We start from the raw sequence: 19,265 nt of genomic DNA on the forward strand, positions 1-19,265 counted from the left end.
CCAGACAGCAACAAACTGTCTCCCAGGAGAATCCATTTCCAATGAACATTTTCTTCAGGTGCTCAGTGAAGTGCTGTTTCATGGTTGCTTGGGCAACTTTTAGCAAGCTGCTTTTTTAAAGCAGTAAACATCCTTTATGACTTACCTTGAGAAATCACCTAAAGAGTTATTGTAGACTGGATTTATGCGGTATCAGGTTGTAGGGTGTCGCGTGCTGTTACACTCTGGGACAAGCCTGCTTCTTGCCATGGGAAGAGTGCACAAGACCTCCTCTTGATACTACCAGGGCGACAGAGCCAGTTTCAAATAAAGTTGACTACTGCTTAGTCACACAAGTTTTCTATTCTTCCTGTTTTCTGCTTCTTTGATTAAGAGCTAGTTCCTAAATTAGAGCAATCATTATTTGTCAAATCTTTCACAACAAAGATTTTATTTTTTAAAGGAGGATTTTAAATAAACCATGAGTCAGTCACCTTTCTTTTTCCCCCACCCCCAACTGCATGAAGGTTGATCTGCAGCACCGTAGGTTTCTAAATATTCATTATCTATCTTTTCTCCAAGGGAAGGCTATTAAAAGTAGTGAGGTAAAAAAAAAAAAAAAAAAAAAGAAAGGAAGAAAGAAAGAAAAAAGAAAGAAAGAAATCATTCCTAACTAATTAGCTCACTCTAGAGCTAACTGCCAATTTTGGGAACATGTCAAAGCTCTCCGAGAACAGGTTACTGAATCGTCACTTCAGTGAATGTTGAAAATATATCAATTTTTTTCTGGTCACCCACTAACTAAATAAGTTATGTCCTAAGTTTCTTATGATTTATAATGAGATATGATAAAGCAAAGAACTCCTGACATTTCCATAGCAATTACCTTGGACAACAGGATGGGGACTGGATGAGAGGTTTAGAGGTTGCAGAGTCGGAGCATTTGCAAACACATCTAGACACAAGTGAAGACCAAACTCTGCATAAATTTCACTCTGCTTTATGCCAGTCCTTGTCTATAACCTAGGCCTAAATCACCTCAAATGCTAAAATAGAACAATCACCACTATGATAAATGTGACTCTAAATTAATTACAGGTTTGCAGTATTCTGTCTGGGTGTGGGGAAAGGCAAAGCAAAATAAAGAAGTCACTGAACAGACAACTGGTCAACTGAGATGTGAATTTAAATTCAAACTTCTGTCATTTATTGTTTGATCTTGGGCAAATTATAAACTGAGTCTTAATTTTCTCCCTTGCAAAACAGAAATGCTACCATCTACCTCATGAGGTTGTCCTGGAAAATTTAAATTGGGTTCAGTGAGCTGTGTGGGCACCTAGTAAGTGCTCAGTGAATGGGACAACTTCCCACACCCTGGACGGCTCATTAGGGTTAGAAGTTAGATGTTGATGTCTCAAAAGAGATATGAGAGTCAACTCAATCAGATTCTCGCCCAGTCAGAACTCAAGAGCCCTTGGCTAAGGGCCAGGCCTGTCACAGTGACTGCCTGGTCTCACAGTTTAAATTACCCCATCCTTCTGGCCAACTGGCAGGCACAAAAACTCATCTCCAACTCTCTGCACAGCCTGCTGAACAAAAGTAAGCAGATCAGGTTCTTCTGGTTGGCTTCCTTTTCCCATCAGCTGTGTGCTTTTAAAGGAGAAAACACCCTAGCAAGAGGGGAATGTGATCCACTCTCCAAGTAAGGTTGTGCTTTTTCTCCCAGTAGGTTTTTCTCCATGGATGATCCATGTTTTAAATCTGCTTGTCCCTCCTGATACATAAAAGCCTCGAGCTTTTTTTTTCTCTCACATAGCAAGAGGTGAAAAAAGAAAAAGCTATGAAAATGCAGGGTGAAATAAAGACAATGACCACCACAGACCCAAGCCTAGGACACATAGGACATGGCAAAGTGGGGCCATTTTGTGGTATACAGAGCCTTTTCTCAATTCAGTGTATGATGGTTTCTTGGTAGAAACTAGTTCTATCTTGAGAACTAGTTATTACATTCAGTTAAAATGGGGAGGTTTCAGAGAGACCATTGCTAAACTTACTATTAAATAAGTTCACCAGACAAATTGATTCCTTCATACATTACATAACCCAAGGGTCTGTAGATAAAAATGGTAGGTGAAAAAAGAAGGTTTTCAGGCAAAGTCTTCCTTGTCAGAAGTAGTATGTGTCCTTGTTCCTCAGACCCTGCCCACCTGATGAATACTATTGGCTAGGTGGTAGGAACCAGAGCTGCTAACACACTAATGGCAGAAAGAACTGTAATAGCAGCAGCACCCACTCCCTGAGTTTGTGTTTTATGTATCCCATTTAGTCCTCCCTCTAACCCTCTAAGACGTATTTTGCTCCATTTTAGAGATGAAGGACCCAAGACCACAGAGGTCAGCTTATCCTAATCTGTGTTGTGGACCGTGAGTCCAACCTATCTCCATACACATAGGATTCCAACGGCATGCCATGTAGATTCAAAACTTTTAAACCAAAGTGCTATTTTAAAGGGTACACTTGATCTCTGCTTTTAAAAATATTATTTCATTGTGCCATCACAACTTCTTATGGATCTATCTTAAAACATAATTTTGTCCCTCTAAGATGACTCAGTGCTGATTTTATATTGATAATTTTTGAAGGTGGGTGATGGGTATATGAGGGTCCACTCTGCAATTCTGTTTGTTTTGAATTTTCCATAAGTTTTTTTTTTTTTTTTCTTAATTGGCTCTTGGAAAGTTGGATGAGGTTAAGTCAACAATAATTGGTGAAGTGAGATTTCAATTCTCTGAGGATGTCACTGAGCTGCGATATCCCTATCCGCCTTCTATTACTAAGCAGCTCCAGTGCACAGTCCCTCTTGAGAAATTTGTGCAGCCTTACCACACACCTGGTAAGCCCCTGGCAGCGTGCTGGTCTATTTTATAAAGATGGGCCTGGCTGTTCAGAGTCACTCTCTGACACTGAAAGAATTTCTCCCAGGAGTCACCCTATCAGGTGCATCTTCTCAGGAGGGTGTGGTAGATCTCACTGTAGATGGTGAAAGGGCTGCTCTCAGGTTGGTGAAAGCAATTCCACTTCCTTCCTTCCCTCACAGATAGCCAGCTAGTAAGTTTTTAGATAAAGTTGTTAGGAATATTCCTTTAAACTTTCCAGGAAAAAAACAACATCTGGCAATTATTTTGCAATTTCTTATTGTCCCTCCTTTTATCATCAATAACTTTGATGATTTTATTTCATCTAGTTTCTTTTGACTATTTTATCTGCCAAGTGTAAATCCTTGTCAAAAAGACGGAATAAAGGACTAAGAAAAAAATGTGGATGAACAGATCCTACTAACCTCCTTTCCTGCTTCGACCAGTCACTTCCACAAAACAATAGAAAAACACACACAACCAAAACAACAACACAACAAAAAAACAAGCCAGGCATCTTATTCCTCCTCTTGCCAAAGGAAGGGCCCATACAGGGAGAGTGGTGGCCAAGCAGTTTTGACACGCTTCAAGAAAAAGTCAGAAACTTTTGATACAGCCTCTCAAGGGAAGGTATGCTGTCACATAATTCACTTTCCCTTCTTGAAAAATGTTTGGTAGGTTCTCAAGTTGGGATTGTTTGGTTGGTGCTGATTCCATTGTGAAGCTGAAGTTGGTTTTAGCATATGAAGTTAAAGAGCATTACAGCTCTCCCAGCATAAAAGATTAAGATGAAAATAACAGGTCCCTAAATAAAATCAATTTGCTTATCTATCATTGGCCCATGTGTTAGAGGCATTGTCTTTATAGGTTTAGACAAAACTACAGTATGCCGAAAACTTAAAATGGAGGGGGAAAAATGGATTCCCATGGATTAGGGAGCAAGTACAAAAGCAACTAGCCAAAGCCACTGAAATGCCATGTACTTTCAGGTCAATGAATAGTTTTGAAATATACACAACCTAAAATGCTAAGCGAACCCAGAGTAAATGTAGAAGAAGGTATTATATATGGTTGTTTAAAAACAGGTTTTCAAGTAATCCCATTGGGCAGACAGCTACAATCCAAAATTATAAGCCAGCACTGAGGGTAGTCCTGGGCTCTGGCCTGCGTGGGAGTGAGGACATGTGAATGTGGTTCCCATCAGAAGCTACTCGAAACTGGAAACTTACATATTAAGGATGGAAGTACACTGTCAAAGAACTCAGCTACCTACTATCATTCGAACACAGGAAGGAGCAATTAACTTTAAAAGCTATATGGTCATTGTCCAGATGAGTTTATTTCATGGAGAAATTCCCCCCTCCCATCCCAACCCCCCCCCCCCCCCCAAATAAAACCCACATGATATGATTTTCCCAGACACAACACAGTGACTGGCACTTTTCAATTTTCTTTTATCACAGCATACAAAAAGAGATGAACAGAAATACACCAAAGTATACCCCATACCCCTTAAATTAGCAGATTTAAAATTAAATCTTGAATCAGTATTTTGTTAGACTTGATTTAAACTCTATTACAAATTAAATTGCACTTATAAAGATAGTGACATTTCTATGACGGTAATAGTAATTTTATTGTGGTCTTATATCTGGATATAAAACTTTTAAAGCTTCTTCAATAAGAATCATACTTTCTTTTGCAGTACATAATTTGTTTATCCACTGAATTCTGAACTGGTTTTCTCTTTTTGTGCTTTTCTGCTCTGTTATACAAATGGCACACACCTTTGGAGGAGGCACAGTCTGATGCTGCACTCATTCGAAGAGACTGGTAAAAAGTTAAAAGTGTAAGAAACAAAATATTAGCAGTTTAAATCCTTTGGTTCATATTTAAAAAAAAAATCAACCGATACAATTTACTAACCATTGATATTCATCTTTTTGGTTAAAACAAATCCACCAGGTAGATTACTGATTAAAATGCAACACTGCTTTAAAGTACCACATTCCTATTCTCATCTCACTGCTTGAGGACGCCACTGTTTATAATCGGTTTGACAAGACGCAGGGTACAGTAAGGCACAAGTGGATGGTACAAATAAAAACAAATACTTTAGGATCGGTTTGTCTTCTGCACAAATACTAAAATATGTACCGTCTTCAGGATAAAATAACAAAAAAGAAATACATACTTTTTGTTATGAAATACCTATACAAAAATTTTAAATTTACACCATCTGAGCTGCCAAAAAAGTTTTAAAAAAGTATCAATTTTTTTTTCCCCCCAGACATAAAACTAGCTCTCATCAGTAGGTTCAAGAGAACTTGGGTTCAAAAGGTCCAGCACTGTATGGAAAGAAAGAGGATAAAAATTCCCCTTCCTGCTCTACCTCTTCCCCACATAAGAGAAAAACAAAGGCAGATGTTTACAGTAGTGTATTCTACTATTACAAACGACTGAAATTCAAAAACAAACAAAACAAAACAAAACAAAACACCAGGCCAGGAGACAGCTGGGCAATGTTGGGTTGAGGAAGGAGTAAGGCACTTCCTGGGCGGGAGCAGCATCCCAGACCCTGGCCACAGGAGGCGGCAGGTGACAGCAGGTGCTGGGTGAAGACACGGCTCCTCAGAAGCAGACAGGAACACCTCGACAGCAGGGAAGACACGGGAGGTAAGATCTGCAAGCGAATGCTACCAGAAGTGGTCACTCGGTCGATGGCGTGATTGACCTCGTTTTTGTTTGAAATCCAGTCCTTTAGCAGCATTCATATCATTCCGTAAATTCTCTACTGTCTTTTTCATGTTCTTTAACTCCCCTGGGTGTGGAGTGGCTCGCCTTAGGAGCGTCTCTAAAACAGTGGAGTAAAAATTTTGGTTTTATTCCATGACATTTTCAAATATGCAGCTTCAAGGTGTTAGCATTCCCAATACAAATCTTAACAATCCTAGAAAGTATTAACTAGTGTGGGTGGAAAAGCTTTCTTCAGCGTTTTGTGCATTATCAACTGTTCACTGACAGCTAATGGAAGATGAAATGCTGTCATGCAATTTACCTATTCTCGATAAAAGGATTACCTATAGAATAAAAACACTAAAATGAGATGAGTATAAATAAAAACAGTTTCTACAAAGAAAAATTTAAAAATTTAAGATATAATTATGGGGTGTAGAGGAAGAAAAAATAAAGGAATAAATTCAAAAGTCCTAAATTAAAGTCACTTTAATGTTCTATTTACACTCAAAGTGTTCTGGCTTCCTTCAACCCTTGAGGCATGGGCGTTGGAAAGAAGGAAGCAAGAGAAAAGAATTTCATTTCTTACTAGGCTGCTGAGTGTGCTATTTACATGATCTACTGGTGAAAGTTCACATTCTCCTAATAAAGACCATAGCACTGGAAGTTAAGTAAACAGGGTATGGACGATTTTTAAATTGTGTATTATTTAATGTTAGATTCCCTCTGCTCATAAAACAGGATTTGTATCATTAAATGGCTGGACCTGGAGTTTCAGGAGACATGCTAGGTAACAAAATAATGGAAGAGCATTACTGAGGCAATGAAATAGCTGGTGAAATAATCATACTTTAACAAGTCTTGTGGTCAGCATTAATGAGACACTGAGCTGAAGTTGTAGGGTCATCCCTAATTCTCATTTGCTCTCCACTACTGTAAATGCCCCAAATCCTATCTGGTGACAGCTGGAAAAACAAGTACTGTAGGCAAGAATTTAAAAACTGCTCTTTGTTTTGGGGCTGCAGGTACTCCCTCTAAGCACTGATTATGAAAATCTTAATTAGTACAAGGAGTTTAAAAAGCCAAAGTCAACTGGTAGGAAGATGTCAAGAGCTATTGCAGACTCCCAGAGATGCTGGATATCTGAGAGACATTTTCAAGTATGAGTGAAAGAAGGGGTGAGCAGTAGTTCTTTCACATGGATTCCTAATTACTGAATGACAACTCGTTAAGTAATCCAACTATGATCACCAGTAGTGTACATGAGGGCTAGTGGCCTTGTTTTATGAAGGAGGAAGGAAAGTCTGGTACTAAGACACCACGGCATAGCCATAACCCGGGAGAGAGGAAGAAACTCCATTCACAACAAAAGAGAAAAAAAATCCCCATTTTGAGGAAAATATGAAGATGGGGAGAAAGAAAAAACTATCACAAAGAAAAAAAAAATGCACCATAAACTATTCAAACAACAACAAAACCTTCATTTGTCTCATTTACATTTTATACCTAGAAATGCCTAGTTTATTTTCTAAAAAAATTCCTAAATGCTGAAGACAAAATTATTGCATGAAAACAAATAAATGCTTGTTAGGTGCCACTCTCAACCTTGGAATTTTGAATTTTGAATTTTCATGAAGGCAAAGAACCTCCTTTCCCATACCGTTTCATTGTCGTCTTCATCTTTTCATCTTCCAAAAATCGAATTGCGCTGACCCTGTTTACTGCACGCTTGTTCCAGGCTTCCTCGGAGACGTCGCTGACCAAGCTCTCCAGGGCACCACAGCGGGGCAGATTCTCTGTAGTGACAAAGATCACATCAGCAGGGAACGCTGGCTCATGGGACAGGCAAGGGCTAGGTTGCAATTCTGTGGCTGACTGGGCAGAATCCACATGGAGAACCAGGGATAAGACAAAAGAGGGCAACCACTGTCTCAACTTCCAAGTCTTTGTTGTTGTTGTTGTTTTTGTTGTTGTTGTTATTGAAAAACAAAAATAATAGCAAAAATAAAACAACACAAAGGTACTGAGAAGGGCTCTCCCTTTCTTTTAATGATGTATAATTCTTTCTGAGATCATATAAAACATTTGCTAAATGAATATGAATGAATACGTTTACTATTTCATTATAAAATGTCCATCACTTCAAGAGTCCTTTCTCACAATTCTCTGACACAATCACTTCAAATTTCTCTGACGGTGATATGGCTGTATGTGTTGGATCCTGGTACTTTCCTTAGTGACATTCTACCACATTTTTTCTTGTAGGGTCTTAAAAGCTCACCTACCACAGCTGGAACTCAAAAGGTAGTTTTGGGAACACCCTGCGTGGGAACTCTGATTCTCCCATGGTACTCCAGTTCTATCAGACCAGTTCTCATAAAGGATTTAATATAGCATTTTTGATTAGTGTGACTATTTTTTTTAAAACCACACAATTTATACACAAAGATACAATGACTTGAAGTAACTCAATGGTTTAAGGACAGTATGCCAGTGGTATTAGGTGCTAATCTTCCAAACTATCAGTTTGGATTTAAGAGCCTGCTACCTTGTTTTGGAGTATTACTTTTTCAGCCTTAACTATAATTCAAAAACCAAGGCTGCTTACATAATTTCAGACATGATAAACAGGTGTGAATACAGGATGTAGGGGAACCTTCCCAGAGAAGCCCCACAGTGACCTCCCCAGGTTGCTGCTTCAGAGCAGATCAGACAAAACACAATCACATGTGAGGATGGGAGGCCTTATGCAGAGACCCCAGCTCAACTCACTCTGGCAGCCATACGGACACTGTCCCTAAATTCACCTTGGCAAGGAGGTTCAGAAGGCAGCTGTGGAAGTAAGACACAGGTTAAAATCTTCTCTCCTGTGCTGTGGTCTGTGTCTGTCTGGAACGTGAGCAGAGGCTGGGACTGGTTGTCAGATAACCACAGGGCCTTCAACTTCAAGGTAGTCAGTGATAAAGGCAGATGCAACACCTGATACCAAACCAAAGGAGATATCACAATCTTGAACTTTGTCAGTAAACCAGCCCTCATCAATAAAATGGAAAGAAAATAAAAAGAGTTTCCTGAAATTGTGGGTCCAAGTGTAATAAGACGGTGTCTGTAAGATACGAGACTTGCTCTTCACAAGGTGATTCTTAGTAGGGTACCACACTTGCCTTCACTGACACCAGCTCTCTCATGAGGAATTCCAGGCCACAGGGCAAAAACATGAGGAAATCGCAAGATAAAATTTAACTTCTCTTATAATTTAGAGAGAGAGAGAAAAATATAAAAGTCGGCATAACTGAAGGACCTTGAAGCAGCAGTTCTACTACTTCCAATGGCCAGGGTCCTCACTGACAGGGCTGATATGAGGTAGGAGCACCTGGCAAGTCAGGGTGAGAGGAAGGAGCTGCTATAGTGTTTAAGCTGCAGCTAAAATCAAGATTGAAAATCATTTTTCTCTGACTCCATTTGCTTCCTCTAGGGAGATTATTTCACATATTCCATTTAAGTTTGTATCTTCTAGTTTCTAGACACTGCCACTTCCTGGACTCCTAGGTGATAATTAACATGTACGCTGGACTGTTGCTGTTTCAAATGGGGTAGTCCCTATGAAAGCACTTTAAAACGTGACACCTAAAGACTGGTTTTCTACTGATGTTTGCACAAATTGGCAGAAACTAGTCCAATTTATTAGATAAAGACTATGACCAGAAATCACAGTACTTGGTACTTGCAAAAAAACCTGTTTTACTGCATGTACTGGGCCTCAGCCAGGGAAGATTTTGCCCCAGCGGACATCTGGCAATATCTAGAGACATCTTTGTTGTCATGACTGATGCTAATGGTATCTTCTACTTAGAGGACAGGGAGACTGTAAACATCCTATAATGCACAGGGAGGACCTCAAAACAAACACTTATCTGGCCAAAATGTCAACTGTACCAAGGGTGGAAATGTGCTTTAGTGAAAACCAAAGCTTCACATTCATCAACCAGTTCGTGAAAATAACCAAACCTCTATGAATACCAGGAATGTAAAGTTTAAGAAATTTAAGGTCATACTTTATCAGATGTTTTCACTCTAAGAATGACTCCATGTTACTAAATATGTGAATTATAAATTCACAGAAGGGAATTTACAAGAGAGATATACACCTATCTCTAACTTACATGGGAAGTTTATCTCTATCTTACCAATAAATTAATGTCGCATTATCAGACAGTTATACCATCTTAAACTAACAAATCTTTTGAGAAATACATTATAGCTATGTAGAGATAATGTATTTCAATATTATAAAACAAATCTGAGTGAAAGGTAGGCACAAACTGGTTATGTTACTTTAATAAATGAAGTTAAAAAAAAGTCACTGCATAGAGAATATTAACAGATACATTAACAAACTTTTTATACTACCATGCTTTGAAAACATTTCTTATGCATTAGCTGATAGAGATAAGAAAATATTTTCTTATTAATGGGTGAGGTAAAGGCTAGTCCATTCCACATGCGGGTACAGGGTACAGAGCTAAGTACAGTGCCCTTGGAACTTAAAAGGGAGCAAGGTTCAAAAGGGAGGTTACACTCCCACGTAAGATACAATAACACTGAGACTGCATATGTGAAGTGCCCTGGAAAAGACTACTTATTGAATACTATAGTATTTCATTAATTAGGGCCACACTGGTTGAGAAATAAGTATTTTTCAATCCTAGACTCCATCAGTACAGTGAGGATGTCCCAGAGAATTGAAGGCCAAGGAGATTCCCAGCTCCACTGCTCCTAACTCAGAAGTATTTGTTCCTCAAGTGGGACAGAAAGTGAAATCTCTTGTGCTTACACAAAAATTATTTCTTCTTCCACCCGAAGTCTGTTATGCATACATTCAAATGCAAGGAAATGAAAGACATGTATTTGCCAGGGGTTGTGACAGGGATTTTTTATTTTTATTCATTATGTATTTTGAAAGCATAAAGAACATCGGACTCTTTCATTTTATGGAATAAAAGGATAGTTTCTTTTAAGAAATTTCCCCTATTTCTTCTAAATAGGAGTTAAGCTAATATCTTCTAAAATGCTGAAAGTTTCAAGTCTTGGGCAAAAAGATTCTAGTCAGCATCTTTATCTTTCTTAATCATGACAACAGAAGGAAAAAAAAATCAAGACTTGTAAGCTGGCATGAAACACAGATACTCAAACAGGGTCATCGTAATGCCTCAGACTAATAACTGGCTTCCCAGCTGAACGCTGAAGCAAAGGTATAAGTAAGACGTAAAAGGAGCATCTCTAACAACGGCTTCAAAGGACGACAAACCCGATGATAAAAGCTAAAATAAATTACTAGACTCGACAACAACAGATCTTATAATCACATTTCAACTCAGACTAATGAGTTGTCTAAAACACCAGTTTTCTCACAAATAATCCAAGTGCCAGCTTTGATATGCTGCTCACCAAGTGCACAACACATACAAGCTTGTTCTCAACCCTCTTGTGGATACGAATGTTGCCCATAATGTGAGAGCAAAACAGGCCCGGTCCCTGCAGTCTGCACACAGGCTCTCAGGCTGGGCCAAGCTTTGCAGTGACTCACTGTGGCCTGGGGAGAAAAGACACACACTCCTTTGTTTCTCTTAGGTGAACGAACCATCCCAGCTACAAATCAGAAAATAGATAAAAAATACATCCAGGTTTTCAGAGAAGTTAAAAATACATTTTTGGTTAAGTCCAGTACTTTCTATACACTATAGAATGAATAGAATCAACACAAGAAACCACAGCTCCATTTGTACACATCTCATATGTTCTATTTAGGATCACATCCCCCAGAAATAAAAAGCCTGCGGTTACTATTTATATCAGTGCTACAAGGACCAAAGCAAATGAATAACCACACTCTGAGCCTCTTGACTCCAGGTATATCAGTGACCAGTCCAACCTGCAGTGACCTTCCATGCCCCAGAACTACCACAGCAAATGCTTGCTCAAGCTTAGTTAATAACTAAGCACGGACTTCGGATTAATACAACAGTAACCTATGGTTGAGCACTTCTTAGGATTTAATGTTTCATCTGTTTTTTACCCCTTTCAAGAATTTTTTTTTTTTTTTGGCGGGGGTCATGGGGAGGGAGGTGCCAGGAATTGAACTCAGGTACACTCAACCACAGAGCCACATCCCCAGTCCCATTTTCTATTTTATTTAGAGATAGGGTCTCACTGAGTAGCTTAGTACCTTGCTTTTGCTGAGGCTGGCTTTGAACTTGTAATTCTCCTGCCTCCACCTCCTGAGGCACTAGGATTACAGGCGTGTGCCACCATGCCTGCTGAATATTTTTAGTTTTAAGTGAAGTTTTCAAAAACATTTGAGAACCTAATCATTGAAAATATTCAAATGATACCAGAATCTCTAAAAGGAAAGCCACTTGTGCCCTCAAGACTCCATCCTTCCTCAAGGGAAACTACTATTAACATTCTGGTACACTGCAGAGATAAGGCTTTGTTTGGGGAAACAAGAAAATAAAATGAGAGTGCTATATATCATTTCTCATTCAGCATCATGTCACTTTGCATAGAAATCTCTCATTTTTTGTTCCTTAACATTCCAGAGTATGGTTAGACTGTTGTATTATCTTTTAATACTTTAATTATTGTTTTAGTTAACATATATACAGCATGACACTCAAAGGTATGAACAATTTCCCCATTGATAGTCCCTATTTCTAGTGTTTGATACTACCAACATTGTAAGGAAGATCCACAAATACCCAATTTTGTATACTTGGTGGATACTCCCATGGCGAGGGTTTAAAAGTTAAGGTTAGCTGGTGATAACAGACCCCTGACTCCTTACTGTCACAGAAAGTTTGATATTTAGTTCCTTATGATTTGGATCTGGAATGTTTCCCAAAGGCTCATGTGTTAACAGCTTGGTGCCAATGCAGCAATGTTCAGAGGTGGGGCTTTTGGGAAGTGACTGGGTCATGAGGGCTCCAACCTCACTGGTGCATTAAAATAATTTGCATTATTTAATGAATCAGTGCATTAAAATAATGGCATTATTGGGAGGTGGGAGAAACTGCAGTTGAAGGAGTGGACCCTTAGTGGTGCCTTTGAAGACTATATCTTTTCTCTTGTCTCTTTCTTTCTCTCTTTCCTTCCTTCCTGGCTGTCATGAGGTGAACAGCTTTCTTCCACCTAGCCCTTCCACCATGATGTTCTGCTTCACCGCCATCTCAAAGCAATGGAATCAGCTGACCACGGGTTGAAACCTCTGAAATTGTGAACCAAAACAAATATTTCCTCCTTTAAGTTGTTCATGTCTGATATTTTGGCCACAGTGATGAAAAGCTGACTGATACAGTTTTCAAGAGTGCCTCAGAGTCATCCTTGCTCTAAGTAGTCCTATCAGACCTGTAAAAGAGTTTCTGCAAACTAGCATGTAGTTTCCCTGCTGGCGTGTGTTAGTTTTATATGCCTGAAAGAAGAGGCAAAAACTTCTGTTGTATGTGGTATGATTTCCTGTAGTGTGATGTTTCTGGAAGCCATAGGGCTGATGTGGCAGCCTTTCATTCTGGAAAGGCTTTTTTTTTTTTTTTTTTTTAATTAGTTTCAATACTGATACTTTTATAAAAGTAGTGATTAAATATTTTAATAGGCTTAAATTTTGGTTATGAACCTATCTGTGCATGGACTAAATGTCACACTTAACTGACTCAGATAACAACTATGTTACTCAACTTTTTAATTGGATTTCTCCACCCCAGCCCAAGCATTATAAAAATTTAACTTTCCTTTCTTCTGAGAACTGGAGAATGAGGCCTCCACTCATGTGAAAAACAGTTTTTAGAAATGAGGCATCTGATCCATCCTTCTGCTCAAGAATGAACAATGCAAACGCATGTGGCAAAAGCTAGGGAATGTTTGAGTCACTGAGTTTCTCCTGCTGGAGGTGAGAGGTCAGGACAGAATGGCTCTGCTCTAGTCCAAAGGCTCAACATTCAGCGGAAACTGATCTTGAGCTTCTAGCAACCACTTAATGGTCTTAAGAATCTATCAAGATGTCCTGAAAGCATTAACCTTTACTTTAAAAAAGGCGAGCATTCTCTGAGGCCATAACTCACCTCCAGATCCAAGTTTATTTAGCCCTGATGTCCACGACCCATTAGCAAGAATGAAAAATGGTGGCTTGCACCTGACCTGAGTGGCCAGCAATTCAGCACTTAGGAGACAGTCCCCTAAACACTCCATACACTGTTGGACTTTACCTTACGTAAAATCACCGACCAGCTTTCCCTCAACAAACACATTTTGTCCTATCTAACCATATCGCATTCAAAAGCGATTTTTAAATTCCTTTTGGTAATGGAACCCATGACATTAGACATTCTACAGTGCCAGATTATTCACTATACAAAACTACTGACATTTTCACTTAGTCATCAGTTCTTACCAGGCATCTACTATGTGCCACGCACTGTGAAGAGATAAGTGACACAATGACACAGAAAGCACAGTATCTACCTTGAGGTTACTTCAGGTGTCAGAGTGTTTGACCATGTAAACGGGTAATGGTCACAGAGTGCTGTAAAGGCTACTATAGGAAACTTCTCAAATGCAGATTCAAGGGAGGGCTTCCTAGAGAAAGGGAGCTTGCTGATGAAGACCAAAGGTAGGGAGATAGAGAAGAGGGCCTCAGATTCAAGAATGGCTTGTGTAGGCTCAAGTGGAAGAAAGTAGGTATGACATTGGGAGGAGCTGAAATTAGCTCAGAATGAAACAAAGTTACATTCTATAAAGGTAAGGAACATATTCCAGAAACTGGTAAGGGAGCCAGAACTTGAGAAATAGTGCTGCTGTAACTTCAGGGATGATAGAAGGGTGAGTCTTAACTTTTTTTTTTTTTTTTTTTTTTTTTTATTATGAAGCATTGAGACATTCTGATATTAGCTGTGAATCCTCTTACCACAAAATTTTCTCTGCAAACACAATTATATTTACAATTTCAGAGTGTTCAGAGTCACTAACAAAGCATAGTTCAGAATCCTGGTTAAAAATGAATTTGGTCAGATGTAGTGGCACACCCCTGTGGTCCCAGCCACTCAGGTGGCTGAGGCAGGAAGATGGCCTGAGCCCTAGAGTTCTGAGACCAGCCTGAGCAACATGGTGGGATCCTGTCTCCAAGACAATAATGACAATAACAATAAAACTAAAATTGATTTGAGCTTTCTTTTTTTTTTTTTGCAAATGAGGAAACTGAGCCCACTGAACTCACAAAAGTTAGTTCTACACAACAGGAGAGAAAATCCTAAATGCTCCCTTCTCAGGCCAGCACTCTTATTACATTACTGTACTGTCGTCCTAGGAAGCATTTCTGTGGAAATGTCCACTTAAACATTAAAATACACCATACTCAGGTTATCCCCAACCTTCTCTACTCTACCTAGCTCAATTACTCCAGTCCCCATTTTAAGAGCTTGCTGGAGGCCTGGGCCATTCAACTCATCAGTACAATATTCTATAAGACACAGCAAATGTGGTCAAGACTGGGTGTATGCACGCTTTCTCCTCCCAAGCAATGCAAACTAAGACCTGCTCACCTGTTTCCTGCCACATCTAGGACATGGAGCTCTGTCGCCTGTGACACCTCTGCAGGTATTCGAGTTAGTCTATTGTCACGCACGCAAAACACAGTGAGGTTGCAGCACCCGCCAATCTACAGTGGGGAAGAAAACACACGGCTTTTTCAATTTTGTGGAGGGACATGGGGCATGGTATCTTGTTTATTAAACAGCATGGAAATACCACATAATTGTAAGCCTCATTGATGACCAAATGTGATTCATTTAAATTATACAAAACCTTAAACATACATGTTCTGCATTAAATTGAGAAAATAAACTCTACTGGTTAAAAAACTTCACTCTGGAAAAAGGAAGTTATTTTCCACTGCTGATAATAATCCAAATGCATCTGCTAAATGTATGAACCAAACTATATAAGTCCAGGCAAACATTATTTGTAATATAGGAGTTCAACAATTCTAGTTTCAAAAGTGAGTCCAGAGATGATACTGATACATACACGTATACGGTTCGAGACCTGCCAACTATGTTGACTTCAAGGTTCTCAATTCCCTAGTTTAAGAAAAAAAGCAGGGGTTTGGGGAGGTCTTATGGATTATACATTAATTTCTACCATACCTCTATTAATAACTTTTGATCATTCACAAATCAATTGTGTCAATTCTCTTTCCCTTTAGGAGACATAATACCAACAATATTTTAGCAAAAAGTAAAATTGGCAATACCACATTCATTCTCTCAGCTTATGATCTGCTGATAAAGCATATAAGCCAATATCTTCATCCACATAATATTCTTTCTCTCTTTTTAAGTAAGCAATTTGAAGGTAACTGAACTTATATAGAGTCTGGTCTTCACAACAGCGCATGAATGGAATTCAATGATTCCCTTCAGCCATGGGCTGTGGTTTTACAGTCAGAAAAACTGGACCAAGGGGGTGAAAAAAAATAACTCTATTCCAGACACAACAGTCTGCAGGGACTCCATAAAGTACTAATTCTGGTATTCGCATCCTAAGAGTGATCACTAGAAAGGCTTATGAAGGAACCTATTGATGTCTCTCCCACACATGGAAAAATACTATTCCAGGCCTCCCACTGGAGAAGGAGCAAGAGACTTGAATCCTGGTGATATCTGATATATCTTGTGCCCTTCTCTATTGTATGTGTGTTTAATATGATAATATACTCTAAAAAGCAGAATGCATATTTATAAATTTACTACACTGTTACCCTATGTATGTTTTCATTCTTTCTCCCTTAAGTGTTAATATAAATATTTCAAAGTAATTTATTTAATCATAGTAGTAACCACAATGGATGTAAAAAAGTATAATAAGCATTAAATACACTAAGGACTAACTTGTCTCTTAAGCACATGGAAAGCCACTCACCAAATAGAAATGTTATGAGATTATTCCCTTTTTTTCCTCAGTATCCAAATATTCATATTTTTCATCCTGGAAAACCTGGTTTATTCACGGTACTCTAACATATACCTTTTATTTTTTTATCCTAATTTTTTTGTCTTTTTAAATCTTACCAATCACCCAGAATTAGCTCACTGTCCTCTAATCCCTCCAAAAAGTCTTTCTAGAAACCTCTGGTCTATAATATGATAAACTGCTCTCTACGTTTCCTTCCTAATTATTGTATAACATGCTGGAAGGACAAAATACCTCCTGAAGATTCTTAAGATCATGTGACTAAATTCTTGTTTAATTTGTATATGTTTATATATAATCGGCTGCTTGACAAGTATAATACCCCTCCTATCTATGGCCATGTGTAACCTGTATACCTACCAAATTTTTCCATTTAATTGTTTAAAAATTTACTTGCTTGTAAAGGACTATTACTTAGGTTATCTGTTTCTCCGTGTAGGAACAAAGATAATGAAACTCTTATTTGTTCTAGTAAGAACCACAACAGTAGACTCTCTTAAGTTTAATAAATACAGAGCCCCAATAATAGTATCCTAGAAGAGACAGACAACTGGATCTTTCATGTGGCTTAGCATTTCTTTAGTCCTTTGAGCAAGGAAATCATCAGTTTTACTGAGAGGTCTAGGAATATTATGGAAGGAAAGAATTCAAACCCTGATCCTTTTGAGTATTGATATTATTAGATTCTCCCTGATAAATTTAGATAGTACTGACAAAGATCTTGTGGGAAGGGATACCCATGGTTCCCACAGGGAGTCTGTCCCCTCCCCCACCCATTGTAAGGGCATCTGCATGAGGTCCACGTGCTATGTGGGCCTGAGTGGAGGAAGGTCTTCCAGGTGAGCACTCAGCTGAGACTGGAGATACCTTCAGCCAGTCATACTTGCCTAGCTTTGAAGAGACAGACTTTATTTCCAAGAGTGGCAATGCAGATAATATCAGTTATGCATGTGATCATCCCAGGGGACAGTGAGGCTGCAGTGATTCTGATCCCCAGCACCACAAAGAAAAGAGTGAGAAAGAAGAGATTAAAGGAAGGAAAAAAAGGAAGGAAGGAAGGAGGGAGAGAGGGAGGGAAAAAGTCTAAGTCCCCTAAGATAAACTCCAGTATAGATCAGTTCTTGGAAAACTCAAACTATACTTAAAAAAGTTTTAAAGCACAATGAGGAGCACAAAGTGCATAAATAGTGCCTTGTGGGGGGTTATTTTTTAATGCTTTTATTAGTGCATTCTGATTATACATAAGGGGCTTCATTCTGACATAAGCACACATGCATGGAACATGATTTGCCCCATCTCAGTCCCCAGTGCTTCCTCTTTCTCTCCCTCCTCCATTCCCATGTTCTCCTTCCTCTACTCTACTGGCCTTCCTTCCATATATTTATTTTTAATTGGTGCTTTATAGATAAACATAAAGGTAGAATGTGTGTCCATAGCATAATTTTGTCATTTTCGTTCTGCAGTTCCTCCCTCTCTCTGTGACTTCTCCCTTTCCTTGTATCCCCTCCTCCCCTCTAGTGATCACACCTCTATTTTCATGGGATCCATCTCCACCTTTTTTCCCCTTATTTTGCTCTACCTTTTACATATGAGAGAAACATTCAAGACTCTTCACTTTTGAATCTGGTTTATTCTGAACACTTCAGATGAATACCTTTCCATACAAATAGCCAATAATGCCGTTATTTCACTGACCTTCCAGGAACTTACTAGATAATTAGAGTAGTTAAATTACATCTTTCACCTCTCCGTTCCCTTCCAGATACTGAGAATGGAAAAGTCCATTAACAAGTCCATCTGCAGGAAAGCACATCTTGATGCTACCATGGCAACACACTACCAAACACAAAGGAGACCAGTCCTGAGAGGACAGAGAGAATCATGCAGCCCACCACTAGCAGGAGGCAGAAGCACCTCAAAAGTGATAGCTAGGCAACATGGTCATTTCCACACTGCAGTTTTTAAAACCAGAAGTACATTGCTTTAGTTATTTAATTACACAGCTGCAAAAGAAAGGCCTACAACTATTTTCTCTTAAAACCTAATATATTCTATTTTAAAGGAAATATTCTCTCACATACTTACACGAGTGCTCTATCTCCACAGCTTCTTGCTATGGACTGACTCTTCCTTCCGTTTTTCATTAGCTGATCTGAGTTTGTCTGAGAACAACCAAGAAGTTTCCTTTCCCTCTAATGAGTTCCAATGGGAACTTTGCAAGTTAGCTCTTAGGAGATTTCAGAAGCCTCTACCCGTGTCCTAAGAGGGAAGGTAGGGCCAGATGATTGGCTGCCTCACTAATATCCTACATGGAATACTACAGCACCAGATCCAGCAGAGGCTGGCACCGGGAAGAGTTTAGAACACTTACAAAGAAACTATTAAAATAAAGTAAGATGTCCAATGCCTCTGACTCTGAAAGGGCAGGGGAAGAAAATTCATCGATCAAAAAATTCATTTTTAACTATACATCTTTAGAAAATTTTCTTCATGGCTATTAAATTACTGAATTTTATTTATAAATACCTAAAATTCTATCATGCCATAAAGACATTAAAAACATCTCCCAGACCCTAGAAGTTTTGATGGCATTTCTTCATTCATCTTGAAGTCAGT

General features: G+C 38.9%; 1 long non-coding RNA gene across 1 annotated transcript; it reads right to left on the minus strand.

The window, feature by feature from the left end:
- Positions 1 to 4,306: 4,306 nt before the first annotated feature.
- Positions 4,307 to 8,608, minus strand: LOC306665974. Its single transcript, XR_013765152.1, has 3 exons — positions 8,438 to 8,608; positions 7,277 to 7,426; positions 4,307 to 5,735 (listed from the first exon to the last, which is right to left on the minus strand). It is a non-coding gene; the product is annotated as an uncharacterized lncRNA (long non-coding RNA).
- Between the last annotated feature and the right edge of the window lie 10,657 nt (positions 8,609 to 19,265).

Source organism: Sciurus vulgaris (assembly GCF_902686455.1).
Source record: "Sciurus vulgaris genome assembly, chromosome: 7".
Taxonomy (NCBI): Eukaryota; Metazoa; Chordata; class Mammalia; order Rodentia; family Sciuridae; genus Sciurus; species Sciurus vulgaris.